At 38.6% G+C, this 23,615-nt stretch overlaps 1 protein-coding gene and 1 pseudogene across 1 annotated transcript in view; both read left to right on the forward strand.

Moving 5' to 3' along the window:
- The window catches only part of GYPA (glycophorin A (MNS blood group)), a 76,444-nt gene that overhangs the window by 47,771 nt on the left and 5,058 nt on the right, over positions 1 to 23,615 (forward strand). The gene's annotated exons all lie outside the window — the stretch shown is intronic.
- On the forward strand, positions 3,812 to 5,347 carry LOC144224800 (protein SEC13 homolog pseudogene; annotated as a pseudogene).

The raw sequence follows: 23,615 nt of genomic DNA on the forward strand, positions 1-23,615 counted from the left end.
TTTGTTTTCTATCGTTAAGAATCTCTTGTAGTTTGCTTTTCTTTCTGTTTTTTATCTTTATTTTTCCTTCCCTCCCCCTATGTTCATCTGCTTTTTTCTTAAATTCTACGTGAGTGAAATCATATGGTATTTGTCTTTCTCTGACTTATTTTGTTTAGCATAATATACTCTAGTTCCATCCACATTGTTGCAAATAGCTTATTATCTTTTAAAATAAACAATCCCTTGCTCTCTACCTCACTCCCCACCCCCTCCAACCACACACACCTTGTACTGAATACCGGCTACTGGCTGATTACTGCTATTAGCCCTCTCTGGGAATTGCCTTGGGCAGAAGAAAGCCACCTTACAAGGTCACGCTTTCTTCCCAGGGGACAATTTGCAACCACTCTTTGGTCACTGCAGGAGCATAAAGACCTGTGGCTCCTTTACCACAACTCAGCACTATTCTGAAGGCCCTTCCTGGCTCCCTTGCTCCCCAGGGGGTTAGCGGAAGTCTGGTTGTGTCTACTTTGTAGCCCAAGCTCTCCCTCCAACCAACCCTGCCTCCACGGTTCTCTGACAAGTGTTGATCCTTTCAGTAAACTTTCTGCATCTCATCTCCATCACAGATTCTGCTTCCTGGACGACCTCCCTTGTTCCACTTTATTTTTCTTCATAGCACTTCTTACCCTTCCTGCTCTATCCTATATTTATTACTGATCTATTAGATATTCATTTTCTACTGTATTATGGACCACACCACCACCTCCCCCTCATTAAATTGTAAGCTCCTTTTTGGCACGTGCTTTGTTTTATTTGCTGCTATGACCACAAGCTTTGGAATACTGTAAGCAATAGATTTCGGTGGTAAATATTGAATGAATGAAATTGAAATTTGCAAAACTATATGCTGGATATACAGCCATTGCTCAAAAGGGTTCTTAAACCTCAAATTTCACCATCTACCAGAGATCCAAAATACCTACAATGGTGTACATTCAGATCAGAGCAGAAATTAAGAAATGTAAAGCGTATACCTTAGCCTAGTTAGGACTCCAGCGTCAAATGTTAACATTGCCAGGACCGCCTGGGTGGCTCAGTTGGTTAAGTGTCCGACTTCAGCTCAGGTCATGATCTCACAGTTTGTGAGTTTGAGACCCTCACAGGGCTCTGTGCTGACAGCTCAGAGCCTGGAGTCTGCTTTGGATTCTGTCTCCTCTCTCTCTGCCCCTCCCCTACTGTGTGTCTCTCTCAAAAATAAATACGCTTTAAAATTATTTTTAAGCTAACATTTGCAGCACAATTTCTGTTATATTTCTATAATTTGGGTAACTTAGGTTGTAATAACCATCTTCAGAATAATGATAGCTAGAATTTGCATAGAGTGCTATGAGTCATAAAGCACTGCACATATTATTTTCATTTGGTTTGATACTGACAAAAATCATGCAAAGGACACAGAATTGTGAAGTCAGTTTTACTGATGAGAAGACAAAATCTCTGAGAGTTTAAATGACTTTTTCAATGACACAGCTGGTCCCTGAGTCAAATCTGGCTCTGCTGACTCCAAAGCCAACGTCCTTTCTCTTAGGACACCATCCCAAGGACTCCCCACAGAGTCACTCTACAAAGCTAAAGTTGTACGGTAACACCTAACACAACAGCAAAGTATGAACAACTCAGCCACTCATTTAAAAGATATCCTGTATGCTAAAGTTAGTGTTGGTAGTATATTTACTGAAGCAACATTTTGTGGCAATTCGGAGTCATTTGTTTTGTTTCATTTTTTACATCTGTATCTGTGAATTGATGCCTTAGCTCTACTGGACAAAAGACATATCCTACTTGCTAATTCTTCTACCTCTAAACATTCCTTTGCAATTCTTTGCCTTTCTATGGAAGAAGATATGTAGAGATGACCCTTGAAAAGCATAGGTTTGACCTGTGCAGGTCCACTTAAACGTGGACCTTTCTTTAGAGTACAGTGCTGTAAATGTAGTTTTTCTTCCTTATCATTTTCTTAATAACATTTTCTTTCCTCCAGCTACCTTTATTGTAAGAATACAGTATATAATATATAAGACACACAAAATATGTATTAATTGTTTATGTTACTGGTAACGCTAATAGTCAACAGTAGGCTATCAGTAGTTCAGTTTCGGGGGAGTCAAAAATTATATGCAGATTTTCAACTGCATGGCGGGGTCAGTGCCCCTAACCCTCATGTTGCTCTAGGGTCAAGTGTATTTCACCCATCTGTAAAATTGACTTGCTTTTGGTTTTGAGCAACTTTCATTCTCTTTTACATATTTTGAAGATAGAAATATAAAAAGATCATACATGTTGGTGGAGCATGTGACTCTTGATCTTGGGGTTTAAGTTTGAGTCCCACATTGGGTGTAGAGATTACTTTTAAAAAACGAAATATTTTTTAAAAATTCATATAAACAAAAGCAAAGAAAATTACATATAGCAGCTCCATAAAAGATCACATTATCACACTAATACTTTTGTGTATATCCTTCTAATACTATACATATATAATGCTATATGATATATATCATATAATACTTATTATTTTACTAATTTATGTTCCCTAAATTTTTCTCTGGTGATACAGAAATGTTGTCTTCTCATTTGAACATCTAGAAATCAATTAGGATTTAAAAAGCAATTAGGATTAAAAAAATTTTTTAATTTGTAGATAAGTTCTTACCAAAACTAACAAAATTAATATGATTGTCCACAGCAAATAAGTCAATAATGACCTGAAACTTCCACATTAAAAATAAAAGGAAAACATCTATGTAGAAAATCCAAAAGAATGAACCAAAATGTTCCCAGAACTAATAAGCAACTATCGCAAGGATGCAGGGTACAAGTGCAATATACAAAAGTCAATTGCCTTCCTGTATGCCAACAATGACCAAGTGGAACTTGAAATTAAAAACACAATACCATTTACATTAGCACCCAAGAAAATTAAATTAAATTCTTAGGTGGAATTCTAATAAAATAAGTATAAGATCTATATAAGGAAAACTATAAAACTCTGATGAATGAAATACAAGAACTAAATAAGTGGAGAGATATGCCACATTTATGGATAAGAAGACACTATATTGTCAAGGTGATGGTTCTTCCCAACTTGATCCAAAGAGTCACTGCAATCCTAATAAAAGTTTCAGTGTTATTTTGTGGGTATTGACAACTGATTCTACATTTTGTATGGAGAGGCAAAGACCCAGAATAGCCGACACAATGATGAAGGAGAAGAAAAATTTGGAGGACTGACAGCACCAGATTTCAGGATTTACTATAAAACTACAGTAGTCAATCCAGTGTAGTACTGGTGAAAGAACAGACACATAGGTCAATGGTGCAGAATAGGTGGCCTAGAAATAGACCCACATAAGTATAGTCAACTGATCTTTGTCAAAAGACCAGAGGGAATATGATAGAAAAAAGACAGTCTTTTCAACAAATGGTGCTCAAACAACTGGACATACTACATGCAAAACAAAATCTAGAAATAGAACTTAAACCTTTCACAAAAATTAACTCAAAATAAATCATAGACATAAATGTAAAATGCAAATGGATAAACTTCTTAGAAAACTTAAATAAGCCTGGATATGGTGATGACTTTGTAGCTACAACACCACAGGCATAAACCATGAAAAAATCATTGATAACCTGGCCTTCACTAAAACTAAAAATTGCTGCTCTGGGGGAGCTGTTCAGGGCTACCACCAGGAGCTGACACATCTGAGACCAGACGTGAGCTGCTGCCATCAGGGCCCTGGTTTCAGCAATGGACACCGTAGCCACCTCCTACTAGGACATGGTTCACGATGCCCAGATGGATTACTATGGCACCTGCCTGGCAACCTGCTCATCAGGCAGGTCCATCAGAATCTTCCATGTGCTCAATGGAGGGCAGATCCTCATCACCAGACCTCAGGGGACATGAGGATCCTGTGTGACAAGTGGCCTAGGGCCACTCCCTGTATGGCAAGCTCCTGGCATCCTGCTCCTTTGACCAAAAAATCCTTATCAGGAAAGAGGAGAATAGCATCTAGGAGAAGACAGATGAGCGCACAGGACACGACTCCTCAGTAAATTCTGTGTGCTGGGCACCCCACAACTACGGCTTTTCGAAGTTCAAGTGGGGCCATCTCCCTGCTGATGTACACAGGAAAGGGCCAGTGGGAAATGAAGAAGGTCAACAATGCTCACATTATTGGCTGCAATGTAGTCAATTAAGCCCCTCCTTTTGAACCTGGAAGCCTCATAGTCCAGCTATCAGTGCAGAAGCCCAACTACATTGAGAAGTTTGCAACAGGTGACTGTCACAACCTCATCTAGCTGTGGAGGGAGGAGGCCAGCCAACAGAAGAAGAAACAGAATCTAGAAGTGCACAGTGACTGGGCTCGAGATGTGGCCTGGGCCCTCTCCATTGGTCTGCCCACCAGCACCAGCACCAGCTGTTCCCAGGATGGTCATATGTTCATTTGGACCCGTGACGATGCCTCGGTAATATGTGACCTCTCAAATTGCTGCGTAAGTTCAATAAAGTGTGGCATGTGAGCTGGTCCATCACGGCCAACATCCTGGCTCCCTTGGGCAGAGATAATAAGGAGACCCTGTGAAGGAGTCCATCAATGGGCAGTAGGTGTGCATCAGTGATGTCAACAAGGGCCAGGATTCTGTGTCTGCTTCTGTCACAGAGGACCAGCAGAATGAGTAGTGACAAGACAGATGAGGCCCATCTCCCACTGCTGACTCCAGGACTGCTTCTCCCTGGACCAACTGACCAAACAGCTCAGAGGAATAGCTCCAACAAGATTACTTTCCCAGAAGTAGCTACAAATGCAACCAGATTGATTATCTGCCTTAACACAATTTGAAATGGTTTGTAATTTACTGTCCTGTAGAAAGCATCCATGTTATGAGGAAAAAGCTACAGTGATCTTCAAATCTATTATTTTAAAATAATTTTGTTCATTTTATGTACCTTTTAGGTTCAGGAATGTCTGGGAGGGGGGAGGTTTTTCTCAAAATAGTTAAATCAACTCATATTGCTTATTTAAAAAAATTCTTCTCTGAAAAAGACAAAGTTGAGAGAATGAGAAGACACATTACAGACTAGGAGAAAATATTTGCAAAAGATGCATCTAATAAAGGGCTGTTATCCAAAATGTACAAAGAACCCTTAAAACTCAACAATAAGAATACAAACAACCCAACTAAAAAATGAATCAGAGACCTTACCAGACACTTCATCAGAGAAGATATACACATGGTAAATAAGCACATGAAAAGATGCTGTGTATCATATATTCATTGTTGGTAGAAATGCAAAAAAAGGATACAACCATTTTATTTTATTTTTTTTTGAATTTATTTCTCTCTTTACTTTTGTCAAGTTTTGCTTTGAGGATACAACCATTTTAGAAGAGAGTTCGGCAGTTTATTATAATACACAAAACATAGATATATTCTTACCATATGATCCAATAATCACACTGCTTGGTATTTACCCAAAGGTGTTGAAAACTCAGATCCACACAAAAAGCCTATACATGGATGTTTATAGCAGCTTTATTTATAATTGCCAATACTTAGAAGCAACCAAGATGTCTTTCACTGGGTGAATGGATAAAAACTGTGGTATATACAGATAAGAGAATGTTATTTGGCGCTAAAAACGAATGCACTATCAGGCCATGAAAAGACATAGAGGAGACTTAAATGCATATTACAAAGTGAAAGAAGCCAATCTGAAAAGTCTACATACTGTCTAATTCCAACTACATGACATTCTGGAAAAGGCAAAAATATGGAGGCAGTAAAAAATCAGTGGTTACCAGGGCCGAGTGAGGAGAGATGAATAAATAGGTGGAGAACAGTGGATTTCTAGGGTGTAAAAATACTCTATATGATATGATATAATGATGGCTACATGTCACTAGACATTTGTCTAACCCCATGGAATGTCCAACACCAACAGTGAACCCTGATGTAAACCCTGGACTTTGAGTGATTATGATACATCATGTAGATCCATCAGTTGTAACAAAGGTACCACTCTGTTAGAAGATGTTGATAAAGGACAAGGCTATGCATTGTGGGGGCAGAAGAAATCCCCACACTTTCCTTTTAATTATTCTGTGAACCTAAAAGTGCTTTTTAAAAAAAATCTTAAGTCTAAATAAACAAATGGAAAGGAAAATATGCCTTTAGTGGTTTGTTGTTGTTTTATTGAGTTTATGTGGAAATGCCATAGTTTACATATAATCAAAAAATGTTAGTAGAAATAAAGGAATAGCAAACTTTTCAGCTCACCTCAAGGTATATTCAGCAGCTTAGATTAGCTAAGGCCCATCAGGGTATGCTCCCAGAGTTCTAACCCAGCACCAAGGAAAGATCTGGATTTACTCCACAAGCCATGAACATATATATTAAATACCTGCTTACTCTCTGCCAGGTTGTGTCAGGTTCAAGGTTTTCCATAGCATATTAGTCCAGGTAATTTACATTCTTAGGTATAAATGATCAGATTTAAGGTGTTTAATTAATTATAGCTAACCTATAATTAGACAAGCACGTCAGAGGGCAGTGTCTACTGTTCTTTGAGGAACTAGTCTTTGAGGAACCTTGGAACTAGATGTCACTTTTTCTAAGAAGTGAGTCACTCTCTTGGATGGTTATTAAATCCCACGACAATGACCACACCTCCTGAGCACATCTCAGTACTAGAACTCATTGGCTGAGTCCCCTGGATGGTTGTTCATCCCCAAGGAAGACACCCTGTGGTAATCTTGAGGAGACTTGAAATACCCCTTTATCACACCAATAGCAGTGTCACAAAAAACAGTGGCTTTCCATGGAGCACCTGCCCAGTAACAGACCCTGAGTTAAATTCACCCCTCATGTTACTTCCTTTGCATCCCACAACTCTGTAAGGCTGGTATATTCATTATTCCCATTCTACCGATGGAGGGGGGAAAGTGGCTTCAAAAGAAACTTGGCCAAATAAAAACATAAGGGCCTGAGTAAAGTTTCAACTCGCAGTTGTCTAACTCTGAAGTCCACGTATGATTCTACCACAGGCTGGGTGATGAGGGGCAAGCTAAAATCAAAGAAGACTGGCAATTTAGAATTCTGAATTGCTGGCAAAGTCATTTTTCATTTCACTTTCAGTAAAGACTTAAAGCCCGGAACATACAATCCAACTTCATATCAGGACCCTGACAAGAATGACACGAAACGACTATTACAGGCCAAGTGTAAAAGAAAATGAGAATAATCGACTTTTCAGACCTATTTCTTTTCACCCAGAGATAGAAATGATATTAAACTCTTATTTATAACCCGTAAGGAGTCACACATATTGTCGAGCTCTGTATCTGATTATTACTGTAGCACGAGCAATACACTTCGGTGTAAACAGAATATTTCTGAGCTTGATTAAAAACAAAAAAATTTAAAAAAAAAACTATCTGTGAAGGGGAAATCATAATTCTTCTTCGGTCTCTTTTTTTCCTGATTGGCAAGCATTTTTACATTTTTCAAAGACATCGAAGTAAATTCCACAATGCTTAACTTGCTCACATGACATTTGGTATACCTTTTAGTGCTGCAGAAGGACAAAACATATGTCCTTTGTGTGGTATAGGTCAAACCTGAAATACCAGGCTTGAAGAAGAAGGTACAATTTTGCCTTCTTTACTGAAACCTTATTTTTCTCTCAGGAATGTAAAAGTTTTAGAGGTGAAAAATAATTGAGAGAAAGGGATGAAGGAAAAATATTTTTTTGATCATATGTAAACATCTAAAAGCAAATTCTCTCTTGAAATATCAGTAATACAAGTAAATTAGTATGCTAGTAGCAAGCTCTTCCTCTCTAATACAGAGTCTATTTACTGCTCATTCTTTTTCATAAAGCTCCCCCAGGGTGGTAGAACATGAAGAAAATTGTTGGGAAAAATAGATTACTTTAGATTACTTTTCAAATATCCCTCTCCCACCAAAATTTAAAATGGATCTGTTTGCCTACCCTGGCCCGAGCCATAGTAATGAATATCACCATTCCCCCTTCCAGTGATTTTCACAAACTTCTACATTTTTTATTTTTTTACCCAAGAAGTCATAACACATCTACCTAAAAGAAATATATTGAGCTATCTCAAATATCTTCCAAAAGATGATCTTAAAATTGATTTTTTAAGATAAAGTTTATTGATTTTTTTTTCCTGCTAGAATGTGTTCTTCTGGACATATCCTATGCCCATTTACTTGAATTGCTGATATTTCAGGATAGGACTTGTTTTTAGATGTTTACATATAATCAAAAAAAGCATTTTTCCTTTACCCTTTTCTCTCAGCTGTTTATGTTTCACTTTAAAACTTTTTCATTCCCAAAATTGAAACATGGACAATTTTTAGTACACAGCAAAATTCTGTCCATCTTCATATCCTTAATTTTTAAAAATTTTTTAAGTTTATTTATTTACTTTGAAAGAGACAGAGACAATGTGAGTAAGGAAGGTGCAGAGAGAGAGGGAGAGAGAGAATCCACAGCAGGCTCCTTACCATCAGTGCACAACCCTATGTGGGGCTCGAACTCATGAAACTGAGATCATGACCTGAGTCAAAAACCGAGATTGGACACTTAGCTGGCTGAGCTACCCAGGCACCCCACATCTTCATATCCGTTAGGTCTTGGGTTAATGCATAGATAAAATCAATAGATTTATTCACATATTCTAAGAAAATGTATAGCCTAAAAGAAACAAAGGAAAGAGAGGACATAGGAATAAACAGGATGGAATGAATTTTACACATAGGCATACATGCCGTCTACAGGAGTAGATGTTGCAAACCCTTGTCCTGGCCCTTTCCCCATGACTTCTGCCAGTTGTGTCTTACAGCCATTTTCTATTCAGTATAACCCAACAAGGCAGCATTTATCATTAACACAAGTGTGTGCCAGGGCATATTCCTAATATCAGCTCGAAAAGGGATTCTGGGGGGCGCCTGGGTGGCTCAGTCGGCTAAACTTCCGACTTCAGCTCAGGTCATGATCTCACAGTTCGTGGGTTGAGCCCCGCGTCGGGCTCTGTACTGACAGTTAGCTCAGGGTCTGGAGGCTGTCTTTGGATTCTGTGTCTCCCTCTCTCTCTGACCCTCCCCTGCTCACACTGTCTCTATCTCTCTCTCAAAAATAAATAAAACATTAAAAAAAAAAAAAGGAAAGGGATTCTGGGCTTAACTGTTTTTGTTCAGCATAGTTACAGACCTGAGTCTACCTACCATGTTTCATCTATTTCATTGAAACTTCAGTTTTGTGAGCACCTAAATCCTGGCAAAGATTTATGCTTCTACAATCTTTAACATACTTGCTTCCCAGTTTAATCGCAAACTCTGATTCAGTTTGCATGTTATAAACTGTCTTAAACTTTCTTTAATTAGACTCTCAAATCCTAAAGAGACCCAAAGACAATTACTTCTAAAATCTTTATAACTATACTCATATCCATGTGCAAATAGACGCTCTGCTATCAAGAAATGACTAAATAAATGCCCAATAGGTGTCAACCGATCTTTGAAACGGGGAAAGGAAAGCTCCAAAGTGATTAGCTTGAGTGACAAGCTGTCTAATTTATTTCTGCTGAGCGAAATTTATTCATTTGCCAGGAATAATAGTAACACAAAAATAAAAAGGCCATGCAAGTGCCAAGTAATTTAGCATGGTAATGGAATTACATCAGGCTGCCGTGGGGGGTCTAGGTTTTAACACAACACGGATAGGAAATTGATTTGTATTATCTAGATGATCGTGCCTTTTCTTTCTGTGCCTTATACTACCACTTTAAAATACTCTGGTCTCCTTTACTATTTTTCCTAAGATTAGGCCAGCTGAGGGCAGATGCTTTTGCTTTTACGTATGTAGTCCGTCAGTGTACAGAAATGTTCTTGTCTTCCAGAGACACATAAATAACATAAAATGCTGAGGTTCCCCTCTGTTCTGGAAGTACCTTAAATATTTGATTGATAGGGATTCAAACTGCCAGTCAGACTATAAAGACTCTACTATCTGCCAATATTGTAAATAGAAATTGCAAAATATGTCATGATGGAAACAAAAAAAGAAACACAGAAGAACAGGGGCCCAGTTTATAAAAGAACAGTGATTGACTAACCCCTGTTTTTATGTCCTTTATTCTCTAGGACCTACAGTATTTTTGTGGGTGGGGACGCCAACGCAGAAATGAGTTCCTTAAGGAAAGCAGCCCTCAGGAGCACACATCCCTGAAAAAGGCAATAATAGCTTGGTGTCCAAGTGGCCCCAATTAAAAATAATACTTATCTGCACTTTTTATCCTAACAGACCTCCTACTGTCCCATCCTCCCACCTACTCCCACCTCATAAAAGGACAGTCCATCAAGAGGTATTGTGTACGTATAGGATACCTCTTTACTGTTAATTCTATTTAGAATTGTAAAGATTTATGTAGACGTGCTTGTGAAAATAGAATATGGAGTTTGCCCAACTCCAAGTATTAGAAGCTTTGGGATAAAATTTTTCTAATTTTGAATTTCAGAAATGTGGCAACAAAACTTTGCTTGCAAGAACACGTCAGGTACAACAGTTCACAGATCAGGTCAAGTGAGAAAAAACATTAGATGATTACTGTGTCTGTGCTCCCTATCCTGAAGAAATAAATCTGAGATTTGAGTCTTCTTTAAGTCATGAAACTAAACTGCAGAAATCCATCTTCTCCTTTTTAGCCCTATATGGTTTACAGAAAAAGAATGCCCTCATCTGCAAGAAATCTCTAGTGCCAGGGTCTGGAACTCACAAGCCCTGATATTCTCACATGTAGGCACATCACTTTGTCAGGCGCTCAATAGATTTCATTGCTTGCTTTACTTAGAAAGCAGTTTCAACAGAGAGCAATAATTGTATACTTTCCAGCTAACCAAGGGATCACCTCCAGCTGGGGTTAACAGCAAAAACAAGAAAATCATTTCCTTGTATTTTGCTACCATGATGATGGCAAATGTTACTTTTGAAGCAAGAAACGAAGTTGAAAAAGAAAGTGAGATCCTAAAGAGTGAAATAAAGGCAATAAAAATAAAATATGCCATGTTGAGGTCAAGCAAAGTGTGCTGTATTATCCTGAATGAAAGAAACTGAAGTAATATTGTAAATTAGTCCAGATGACCCTATGCTCTGGGTAAGAAATTCTATAAAGATGAAACCAAGTATATCTTTCTCAAAATCCATTTGCTTCATAATCTAATTGTTTGGTTTTTACAGTAAATCCAAAGGATTGTTCTAATTTAATGAAAATTCAGAGGAAGAATGTTGACAGAAAAATCACAAAAAAAATAGAAATACAATTAGACCCAAACACGTGGAAAAAAATGCTCCACTTCCTTTTGAGTCCACACTTTTTTGAGTGGCTCTAAGAAATGTATCTCCAGGCTCGCCTGACCTGTAAGTCCGGTGTTGAAATTTAAGGATGTGTCCTGACATTTTGCTACAATTGCAGTCTATCCAACTGTCTGGGAAGCAAACAAATAAATAACTATGAATTTATTTATTATGTTCTGGAACATCCATAAAACGAAATAGTCTGCAACCATTAAAGATTATCTCAGGAAAGTGTATTTATTATAAAAGAAATATTCAAGATTAGAGAATTTCACATAGCTGTTTTATGAGTCATATTGGATATGCCCTCTTTGATTTGGGTGCTATTTCACAGCCCTAAATAAAGTCATGTTAATTTCATCTTTGTAAAAAAAACAAAACAAAACACATTAGTCTTTATGCTACAGAAATTTCTCCGTATCCCCAGTACCAGCCTCTCCAGAGTCTCCAGGGTAGGTGAGGTGTGGACAGAGGTAAGTGAGCCTGAGAGTTAGAGGAGCAGAATCTGCCAAAGTGAAAATAGGATGACAAAGACTTGAGTCTTCAAATGCCCAGAGCATCAAAATAGATAACATTGTGCATGTATTTGATCTTATTTGCAAAACATACATTGTAAATATCAAGTATGGATGAGATTGTGAGGAAGCAGATCGTCAAGGACAAAACATGAAAGTAGAACAGGGAAGTCACCTCAGTAGTGGAACACTTGAAAACATTTTACTCTATGAACCCACAGTTTAAGTTTTAGATATCTATGCTTAAGAAATAAAACGAAAACCCTCAGATAGATATCTACGTTTAAAAAAAAAAAAGCACTTAGTATCCTATACACACAAAAATCTTCATTTCAATCCTTTTTATTTATTTGTGGATTTGTTAATTTCAAAACTTGGAAATGGTTAACAAGGAATGGATAAATAAAATGTGGTACATTTTTTTTTTTGCATTTCAGTATTTTAATTGACATTGACTTTTTTTTTACAAATAGTTTATTGTCAAATTAGTTTCCACATAACACTCAGTGCTCATCCCCATAAGTGTCCTCCTCTATGCCCATCCCCCCCTCCCCCCCACATCCATCAGTCCTCAGTTTTTGTCAGCATTCAAGAGTCTCTCATGGTTTGCGGTACATTTTTATAACAGAATATATGCAATGAAGAGAAGTAAAAGAGATTTATATCCCAGATGTATCACATGTAAAATGTATCATGGAGTGGACAAAACAACAATGAAAAGATACATATGTATAAAATATTCTATTATAGTAAGAAATACATAGGACTAGAGCAAAATCAGAAGCCGCTACTATGAACATCTTACTTGAGGGGAGGGGGTGTCTCATGTAAGTATCTCCTAAAGTTATAAGTAACCACCTACTGAGCAGTAGGAGTACAGTACCTGGGCCCCCAGGTATTTTCAGGACATGTCCGCCTTGGTATAAGACAAGATTGTTTTATTTTTTAAACTGTGGAAGGGGAACTTGAACTCCCATCTTTTGGGCAATCTCAGTGCCTCAACCTCTGAACGGGGGCCATCTGGCCTGAAAAGAAAAGTACCACCTGCTTTCACCTTTCTCTTCTTGTCCCCCATCTCTTCCTTTCCTAGCTGCTTCATCTTCTACCCCTACCTCCCCCCACACACACACACACTTGATTTCCGGTGAAGTAGGGAAGGGAGAATTGTGTAGCACAGGGTTGATAAGAAAGCAATTCTTTTCCTGACCCTCTTCCCATAATACAACATAGAATTCTATATATTACATATGTATAATACATATGTATTGAATAGAATTGAGTTAGGGGGAAAAAACACCCAGTTTTCCCTCCTGTGTCTTCCTTTCCTGTGTGTTTCCTTTAAGCTCTTATGCCACCACATTTACTACCCCCCGGCACAAGATGTGCGGAGGTTTTTCCCCACACCAAGCAATTCTTTGTGACAGCAGCTGGATATCTTACAATTGAACTCAATGCTAATACTATCTACTTTGAGGTAGTGTTAGATGCCACAGGTTAAGAGCTCAGTCCCACAAGACTGCCCCCACCTACTTCAGTAGCTACTTTAGTCGCCAGTCTCGAGTGGTGTGTCCCCAGGTTACCCATGACTTCTGTTCCATTTGGCTAAAAATTGGAGGCTCCCATGGCTCTTTCCTCGGTTTTGATTAATCTGTGAGACCAGCTCACAAATTCTGGGAAATACTTACTCATCAGCTTATTAAAGGATGTGACGAAAGATACGGATGAACAACCAAATCAAGAAATACACAGGGTAGGGTCTGGAAGGGTTCTGAGTCTCAGGAGCTTCTGTACCCATGGAGCTGGGGTGCGCCATCCTCCCATTGTGGATGTGTTTGCCAACCCAGAAGCTCTCTGAACCTCACAGTATTAGGATTTATGGAGCTTCATCATATAGGCATCCACAATTACCTCCATTTTCTGCCCTTCTCCCTTCTCAAGAGAATGGGTGTGGGAGACTGAAAATTCCAAGCTTCTAATCATGGCTTGGGCTTACTGGTGACCAACCCTCATTAGAACAAAGGACATTCTCATTATTCAGAAAATTACAAGGGTTTCAGAAGTCCAGTGTCAGGAACAAAAGATGACAGGAATTGGGGGAAAAGACTTATATATAAGTCTATACACACACACTATATACATTATATACATTACATATGTGATGAAAATATAATATATACACATTTTTTCTTTTTTAACAAATAGTTTATTATCAAGTTGGTTTCCATATAACACCCAGTGCTCATCCCCACAAGTGTCCCCCTCCATGCCCATCTCCCTCCTCACCCCTCCCCCACACCCATCAGTCCTCAGTTTGTTCTCAGCATTCAAGAGTCTCTCATGGTTTGCCTCTCTCCCTTTCCCCCACCATTTTCCCCCTTCCTCTCCTCCATGGTCCTCCAGATACACATTCTATTATCTAACAATTACAAATATATATATATACACATTAAATGTGTGATAAAAATATATATTCACATTCTATTATCTAATAATTACAAACAACAGCTTCACATAACAAAAGACTATCAAACCATAGATCTTACAAAGCAAGGCTTTGTCTGTGTTCCAAACTATGTAGGTTAACACTTCTCAAATTGTAAGACCCTCCCCCTTTGAAACCAGAGTCCTCTTTCCATTTCTACCTTCTCCTCTTCCAAGAATTCCAGAGGATATCTGAGATACTAGACAGATCTCAATCATCCTAAATTCCAGAATGTCTTATAGAATCTAACATTGATTTCCTTTTGTTAGAGAACAGACACATTTCTAGAATTGGTTTTTGTTTTTGTTTAGAATAAAATTGATGTATCAGATTTGTCTATTGTTTCCTTTTTATCTCAGGAGGGGAAAAATAGTCATGATCATATTTCTTACCTAAGTACTAGTTTAAGGTGAAATGAAGAATCAATACATCAAAGATTTCTTTGCAGGGTAAGAGTAGGGTAGCTATGTAGAAAGTGAAGAATGTGTAATCACATTTTGACACAACTTTATGACTCTAGAATCAATACATTTAAATAGAGCCAGACCATTAGTTTCATTTGGAAGCGTGGGCTTAACTACATGACTTGGATGAAATTGAGTATTATATTTTGGCTCTAAAGCCACATAATATAAACAACAGTTTCACTGAAGCAACAGAGTATCAAACAGCATAATTTTACAAAGCCAGGTCTATTTCTATGTCCAAAAAGTTTTTGTGTTAGTCTCAACATTTGCTACAGTTCTACAGAGAAATGAAAATTAGAAATGACGTCATTATTCAGTATTATTACTTGCAATCAAGCCCCATTTTGTTAGCACTTAAAAATTGAGTGTTTGTGTGGCTATTTAGGATAATGGGTTCCATTGACGCTGATGTTTTGTTATGATGAGCTTTGCCTAGTGGCCCAGTACATTGTTCTTCATCACTTTACTAAATGTATCTACATTTCCTTCTTGGCCAAAACTTCATTTTTATAATAACTCCTATCTATTCAACTGGCTATGGAGTGGCTGACTCATATCATGGATTTGACAGGCAACTGCCTCTTATCTTCATTCTTCCCTGAGCCTCTCTATGCTTCCCTCAATGAGATTAAACCAATTTCCATTTCCTGGAAACTGAAAAATATGAGAGTATCAGAATTACTTCTCAAGAAAGGAAATGTTTATCCCCCTAGAGTGGCACTTGAGCGGGTGAGGGGCAGAGCAAGAGAAGAACACAGAATCCCAAGCAGAGTCCAAGCTCTGAGCTGTTAGTGCAGAGCCTGACAGGGGGCTTGAACTCACAAGTCCTGAGATCATGACCTGAGCCGAAGTTGGACGCTTAACCGACTGAGCCACCCAGGTGCCCCATTAACACCTTTTAAAGAATTAAGCCAGGTCCCATTTATAGCTCTTGGCAAACAAAAGAACTTCTAGGAAATTTAGGGTGTTGTTCCTCAGGAGACAATGTATGCGAAGTAGCAGTGATTAAGTGGAGAAAGGCATGACTGCAATCTGACTATAGGAGACTACTAACCCTGAATCAGTATTGTGCTTTCCCCCCTCTCTCTTTACTCTCTCCCTCTTTCTCAATCTTCCTAAGTTTTCCATCTAAAATTTTCAAATATCCCCAAGTCATGAGTATGAAAAATAACAAAAAGAAACCTCATTTAAAATGGGATGGGGTGGGGGTGCACCTGGGTGGCTCAGTCAGTTAAGCTACTGACCCTTGATTTTGGCTGCCATGATCTCACAGTTCATGAGTTTGAGCCCCATGTCAGGCTCTGTCCTGGGGGTCCAGAGCCTGCTTGGAATTCTCTTTTTCCCTCTGTCTCTATGCCCCCCTCTCTCTCAAAAATAAATAAATAAACTTAAAAAAAATTCAAATAAAGAAAATAGACTCAGGAAGCACCTGGGTGGCTCAGTTGGTTAAGCAACTGATTCTTGATTTCAGCTCAGGTCTTGATCTCATGGCTCATGACTTCAAGCTCCATACCTCAGGCTCTGCACTGACAGTAAGGAGCCTGGTTGGGCTTCTCCTTTTTTGCTCCTCTCCTGCTCACATGCACATGCTCTCTCTCTCTCTCTCTAAAAAAATAAAATAAACTTAAAAAATAAAATAAAATAAAATAAAATAAAAGAGTCAGGAGATTAGAAGAGGGAGCTCTCACGCCTTACCACTCATCAATGGCAGACCCGACAGGAAGAGATGGACCTTGCATGTGAATACTACTTTAATATCACAGCAGAAGGAATGCTTTTCCTCCTACCCTGGCAACAGGCCAGCCAATGAGAGACAGTCACAACTCAGCCAATGAGAAGCCACTATACTGCCGGTTTACTCCAATGGACCTTGTGTTTATAGCAGCCCCTCCCAACTTTCCCTTTCCTCTAAAAAAGAGTGTCCTCTCCTTTGTTCTGAGGATTTGCCTATGGTTTGTCATAGCTTGCTTATCCCAGGTTGCAATTCTCTGCTATTCCCAAATGAACCCATTATGCTGGTAAAACAACTGGCAGTTTTATTTTTAAGGTTAACTCCATCTAGAGTTAGACTTAGGTAGGAATAAGCAATCATATTTGCCATCACACTGCATTTGCAACTTTTTGGAACCAAACCAAAGATTTGGCAGGTTACTTATCACACTGGTAGTTGGAGCCTTCATTGCTGAGTCTTTTGTCCTTTCAAATTAATATAAATCAATGTGTAACAGTTAACAAATATACAACAGCAAAGGTAAGATTTCCAGGGAATATAATATAAGGAGATTCAAATAGTCAAGACGTTCCAAATTCAGGGGTGTGGAGCTGCTGAAAGAGAATCCTGGGACAATGTGCTTGTCAGAAATGTATCTTCAGAGACTGAGCATAGAGTTTGAAAAGTTTAATTTAACTTGAGAAGTTATTCCGCATGCATTAAATAGCTCTAAGCCTTGCTGTTGGCCCTCCACATCATACAGTTTTTTAATAATCAAATAACCTTTATTTCCCAGGAGTAATACCTGGTTTACAATTACTGACAACACTATGGGTCAAAGAAACAGACACTCCTCTATTGAACTTGACTTGAAAAACTCCTTTTGATCTCTATAGCCAGAGGTAACAGAGTTAATAAGTTTCAAACACTACAACCCCCAGAGACTAGTTTTTCTTACTTGGAAAAGCAAGTGTGAGATAAAAAATAAGTATAAAAACCTTACCGGGGAAGTAAATTTCTATCCCAATATATTGAAAACTACTTAATAATACTTAATAATAAAAAGCAAAAAAAAAAAACAACACATTGTCTCACAGAAGGAGCAGACCCATGTCTTCTTTTTTTCTTAAGTGTATTTATTTATATTGAGAGAGAGAGAGAGAGAGAGAGAGAACACAGCACATGATTGCCAGGGAAGGGCAGATAGATGGGAGGAGAGAGACAGAGAGACAGAGAGAAAGAATCCCAAGCAGGCTCCACACTGTCAGCATGGAGCCTAATGTGGGGCTTAAGCTCAAAAACTGTGAGATCATGACCTGAGCTAAAGTCATGACCTGAGCTAACCAAATGAGCCACCCAGTGCCCCAGGCCCACGTCTTCTGATTCCCACTCCAGTGATCCTTCTACTGCTGCCTCATTTGGCTGGATGTTTATGTAAAACTATAAAGATTATTATCTATCCCAAATAATTCCAATGTAATTTTCTTTAATATTGAGATTCTGTAAATTGTTATTGAGAATAAACACTTTTGGGGGGGAAAAGGCATGGTATAAACAGTATATAATATGATGTCATATTTGGAACACATGTTTTTTACTTCTAATATAATTGACAGTTGAACCAATTAAATTCCTATTAAGTTGAAGACACTTCCAACTAATTGAATGAAAACAAGATTAAATCTAAACAGAAGGAAAACCAATATTTCATGATTATCTTTGAAGAATACAGATGAAGGAAAACAGTTGCTTTTCACCAAATGTTTTATTTTTTAAAATTATTTTTATAGGTTTTTTTTTTTTTTGAGACAGAGACAGACAGAGCATGAGTGGGGGAGGGGCAGAGAGAGAGGGAGACACAGAATCTGAAACAGGCTCCAGGCTCTGAGCTGTCAGCACAGAACCCGATGTGGGGCTCCAACTCACGAACCACGAGATCATGACCTGAGCAGAAGTCGGACACTTAACTGACTGAGCCACCCAGGTGCCCCTTACCAAATGTTTTAAATCAACCCATGTAGGGCTTGTGATTAAAAGGGGCCACTGGGGGGGAAGGGAAGGGTGCCTGGGTGGTTCAGTGGTTTAGCGTCTGACTCTTGGTTTTGGCTCAGGTCATGTATCTCACAGTTTCATAAGTACCAGCCCTGAGTAGAGCTTAGCTCAGAGCCTGCTTGGGATTCTCTCTTGCCCTCTCCTCTCTCTGCTCCTCCCCCACTCATGCTGTCTCTCTCTCTCTCTCAAAATACAGAAATAAAACCTTAAATACATACATATATACATACACACATATGTAAAAGGGGCCACTAGGTAGAATCACCAAATAATATTTTGAAATGGAATGAGTAGGATTATGGGCTGACAAGCTATTATTTAAGTTCATGTAACCTTTATCTCTAAAGTAGCCCTATTAGGAATTAAGAAATCCTAGAATGCTTGGAATAAAAAGATGTTGAAAAGACTTCAGTGTTCAGGCAAAATCATACCTAAACCAAGCTAGAGGTAAGTGTTGGCTTATTAATTTGGGGCAGAGACTATATTCAACACATTTGACCACTTCTATCACATGTACCAGCCAAGCCGATCAGAATGAATACTGGCTGACATAATGCAGCAGTGCAGGCCAGATAAATATCAGCCCCACGTTTAGGTAAAGTTAATAAAATGAGCTAAGCAATAATGGGCCATATTCTATTGTTTTTCCCCTAAAACTTTAATGGAAATGCTTGAAAAGGTAGGAATGCATGTTCTTTAGCTGCCATATTGAGAGATGCCCTAATACTGATGCTACAAAGCACTGGGACATTTCTGATCTAAGGGCTACTTTTGCTTGGCCTGCATAGCATATGTTTAATATGAATTAATTGACATTATATTATAATAAATAAACTTCACATAAAATGTTTCAGCTTCTCTTGAAATGTCAAAAGATCTATACATAATGGTCTCACAACCCCTCATGACAACAGGGACTAGCAGTTGCTCCCTTCGGAAGGGACATGTTCCCCGTGGGGATGCAGTCGCCACCAGCCATGCTCTTTCTACGCTTTTAGGGAACATGCGTCATGCTTACAGACACTTGAGCTTGGAACCCACGTAGAGTTCAATTAATCAAACTACTGAGAACAGCCTCAAGCTTCCTATGCGTTTAAGTCATCTAATTAGAGTTCCTCTACCCCATGTGTCCTTCCACAACCCAATCCAACCGCTGGCATACGTACAAAGGGGCTCAAAGATGAATAAGTGACTTGGAAATGAATATAAATCGTATGAACAGGCTGTCTACAAAAAGCAGGGTACAGACTACTTTATGATTTAAAAAACAAAAAAGCATTAGTGTTTCCTGTCATTTCCTTACAGTTTGTCACAATGCCTCTTTATAAGGAGTAATTATTCCAAACACAGTGCCCTAAATTGCAATTGGGATTGGATGTCAGATGAACTATTTCATGTCTTCTAAAATTTCAATTAAAGCTTCAGACTTCTTTTCTCTTGCTAGACCTTGGCTACCTGTGGTTGGCTGAAGGGTTAGACACAAAGCAATTAGTATGCTTTGACCTTTCTTGTGACTCAGAAACATGTATTTGTAAAATCCTCATACTATAATCCAACCTAGTTTACTAGACAATAAGACTATAAAACACTTCTAACTGCAAATGCTTAATAACAGTTGATTAATATGGATCAAAGAAGGTACAAAAGAGGGATGCAAAGCCTAGTCAATATCTAATCATGTCAAATAAAACTCATTTCCTTTTTCCAATAGGATTCCTAGATTGGTAGATCAGGGGAGTGTGGCTATAAATGATAAATGTTTACATAAGCTTTTTAAAATTATACTTACTTTATTTTTATATTTATTGTATATTATTTGTATATATTTATAAATATATTTTTATTTTATATTATTTTTTATTTATTTTATAAGACCACCTTGTTTTAGAAAACACTCAGTGATATACCCACTACTACCCATCGATTCCTCACAGCCTCAGAGAGCAAGTCTGTCACGTCAGGAGTTCCAGTCTCAAAGCTTTTGTCACTCCGTGTCCTTCAGAGGTACCCTTGCACACTGACTATGTAATAACCTTTTTCAAAGATTCTAATTTTAAATTCAAGTCTAACATTCCTGATGAATGTTGGATACCTCTGCCATCCAAACTATATGACACTCAGAGCCAGGAGACGGGGGAAAAGGCCAAGTAGGAAAACAAAACACACACACACACACACACAAAAACAAAAGCTAGCACAATACTGCCAAGTAACTTATGTGGTCAAAGTTTCGTTACTCGGTGTGATCAGTTTTGTTATTTTTTATGGGACGAAACAAGTTCCTGGGACTAGAACTCTCTTCTAGGAAGAAATTAGATCATACATTGCCCATGTGCCTTTTTTCAAGGAAAATTGGGAAAGGCTACATAAATATAACATAATGACGGCAAAGGAGGTGGCATCATATTATTTTTCTGCTGCTAGTCAAGTCTTTTCTTCTTGCCAAGTTTAGAGGAATTGAGTGTAGAAAAAGACTTAGCAAACTTTTCAACATTCTGGCCACTGCACAGGAAAGATGTAACCAGAAGCCATCCAGAAACTCATAACTATGAAGCTAGGAGTCAGGCTCCTCCTTTGATGATCCTCCAAGCATCTAAAGGAAGCAGGTCTGGATCAAGCTGAGGTTTCTAAAGCCGAGGGGGAAGCTCACAAGATGGTGGTCAGCCTTCGGGACAAAGATAAATGGCTCTGGTGCTTTCTCCAGTACACATGCTATAGCATGCTGGCTCCTGTTGTGGTGTGGTAACTCTGTCAGAGGAAAATCCAGACATAGAAATACAAGAGGGTAGGGACACCTGGGTGGCTCAGTTGGTTAAGCCTCCAACTTTGGCTCAGGTCACGATCTCATGGTTCGTGAGTTTGAGACCTGTATAGGGCTCTGTGCTGACAGCTCAGAGCCTGGAACCTACAAAGGATTCTGTGTCTCCCTCTCTCTCTGCCCCTCCCCTGCTCATGTTCTGTCTCTCTCTCTCTCCCCCAAAACTAAATAAAAACATAAAAAAAAAAAAGAAGAAATGCAGGAAGGTAGACAGATCTAGGGAGTATGCAGTGAAAGAGAAATGGGAACTGTAATACAGATTCTAGCATAGCTTAACCTTCACTGGCCATCATGCCACATATTCTAAGTGGGAGAATCTGTGCCTGTTCTCAGTCTGGACTTTGACAGGGGGAGGGGTGAGGGAGGGGGTTGCTGAGCTTTCTAGAGGCTTTAATTTAGAAATTCAGAGAGAGGGAAGTCTCTTCTCATTACACGTAACTGCAAAATGTCAATAAATTAACCTTAATGTCTTTTCCAAAATATCCCATAATGTATGGATTGTAATGGAATGTTAATACCCAATAAAATCAGAAAGGAAAGTTCAGATGATCATAAAACATAAAAAATATAGTCATCAATTCATTCTCCACTCTTAGTTCTGTTAATCAGCTTCCCCTGGATCTTTGATGCATGATAACTCTCATTTGCACCCCTCTGGAAATGGCTAAGTATGTTTTGAAATTGTATGGCTCATTTCGTGGTCATTCTAACAGCAATTACAATATTCTGTGGTTAATACAGCATAATGTTCACTGAAACTCTATCATAATTATGCCAGCCAATTGTAAGTGAATTACCATGGCAGGCACTCTGGGAATATAATACCACCGAATAACCTTCCCTGGCCACCCACACAGAAAGCTCTCCCTCTCAGAGCAGAGGATAGGTTTGTACATCTCTCTCAGGACTTCTGAAAGAAGTTGTACATGGCAACTGAAAAAATATCTTCTGATGGTATCATTTGTTTCTAAATACTGATGACCTGATGGAGTTCAAAAATGTCAGTCTCCAAGCCACATTCCTCTGTGGGAGGTTATACCTAATGCCCCATAGTGCTTTCTTCTTGCTAATGAATCATTTTAAATGACTCTCCACATGACTCATATCTTGTTGCTGCCATGCTCTTATGCCATCTATTTTTCCATTGTAAATGGACTCTTGTACTTTTTCTTTTTTGTTGTTGTTTTGGTTTTTTTATTTTTATTTTTTGTAAATGGACTCTTGTGATTATTTAAAGTTAGTTTCAATTGTAAATATTTTGCATAGGATTTATACACACACAGGATTAGAACTCCATTGCTGCCTGTGGCTCTTGACCAGTGTTTATCCTCAAGAGAGGTGGGAGAAGGAAGGGCAGGAAAGCAGAAGTAGAATCCATGGTTTTCCTGAGCCCACTTTCTCCAGGTAAAGAGCTTCTGGCTTTGATCCTCCACTAAGACCAGCTGCCTGATTCCATAATTCTTGCGCTTACTTTCTGCGTGTGACTCGATTCCATAATTTCTGGCCCCTTTAGGAAAAAGGAACACACAAAAGAAACCATACCAGGTTTCGCATCCATCTTTTCAATGCCCATAAGCTGGAGGTCTGTGCTCAAGGCACCACTAAAGGCTTTCCCTCAGAAACTGGCCTCAGGGGCCAGGGGCTGCCTCTGTGGCATTCATGGTGGTCTCTCAGTTCTTACTTCCTTGTAGACACAAATATTTCCCACACTGAGATTTCCCTTTCACGTCCTTTTCAACTTCAATTCTTTGTTCTATTCGCTTCTGTTCCATATGGGAAACCAGTGACCCCCCCCCCAAATTAATTAATTCATCCATTAAATCTTAATTTAATTTAATAAATTTAAAAAATTAAGGCTCATAAAAATAAAAAGAAGAAGAAAGGAAGGAACCATAAACCTCAAGTAAGACTTCATTAAGCCCCTCTATCTGCAAGAATTCTAAAAGTGGTGTGTATATCTAAATGCCTGCCTCAGTAGCAAGAAGTCAGAGGAGTAGCAAAACCAAGAATTGGGCCAATGAGTGAAATAGTGGGTAGTGGCTGGCCTCATCCATTGACATTCTGGTCTCAGCCATTGAAATTCTGAAGAAACTACCCTGTGTCCTCTATCACTGGCATGACACATATCTGTTCTACATAAAT

Source organism: Crocuta crocuta, unplaced genomic scaffold (genome assembly GCF_008692635.1).
Source record: "Crocuta crocuta isolate KB4526 unplaced genomic scaffold, BGI_CrCroc_1.0 scaffold112, whole genome shotgun sequence".
NCBI lineage: Eukaryota > Metazoa > Chordata > Mammalia > Carnivora > Hyaenidae > Crocuta > Crocuta crocuta.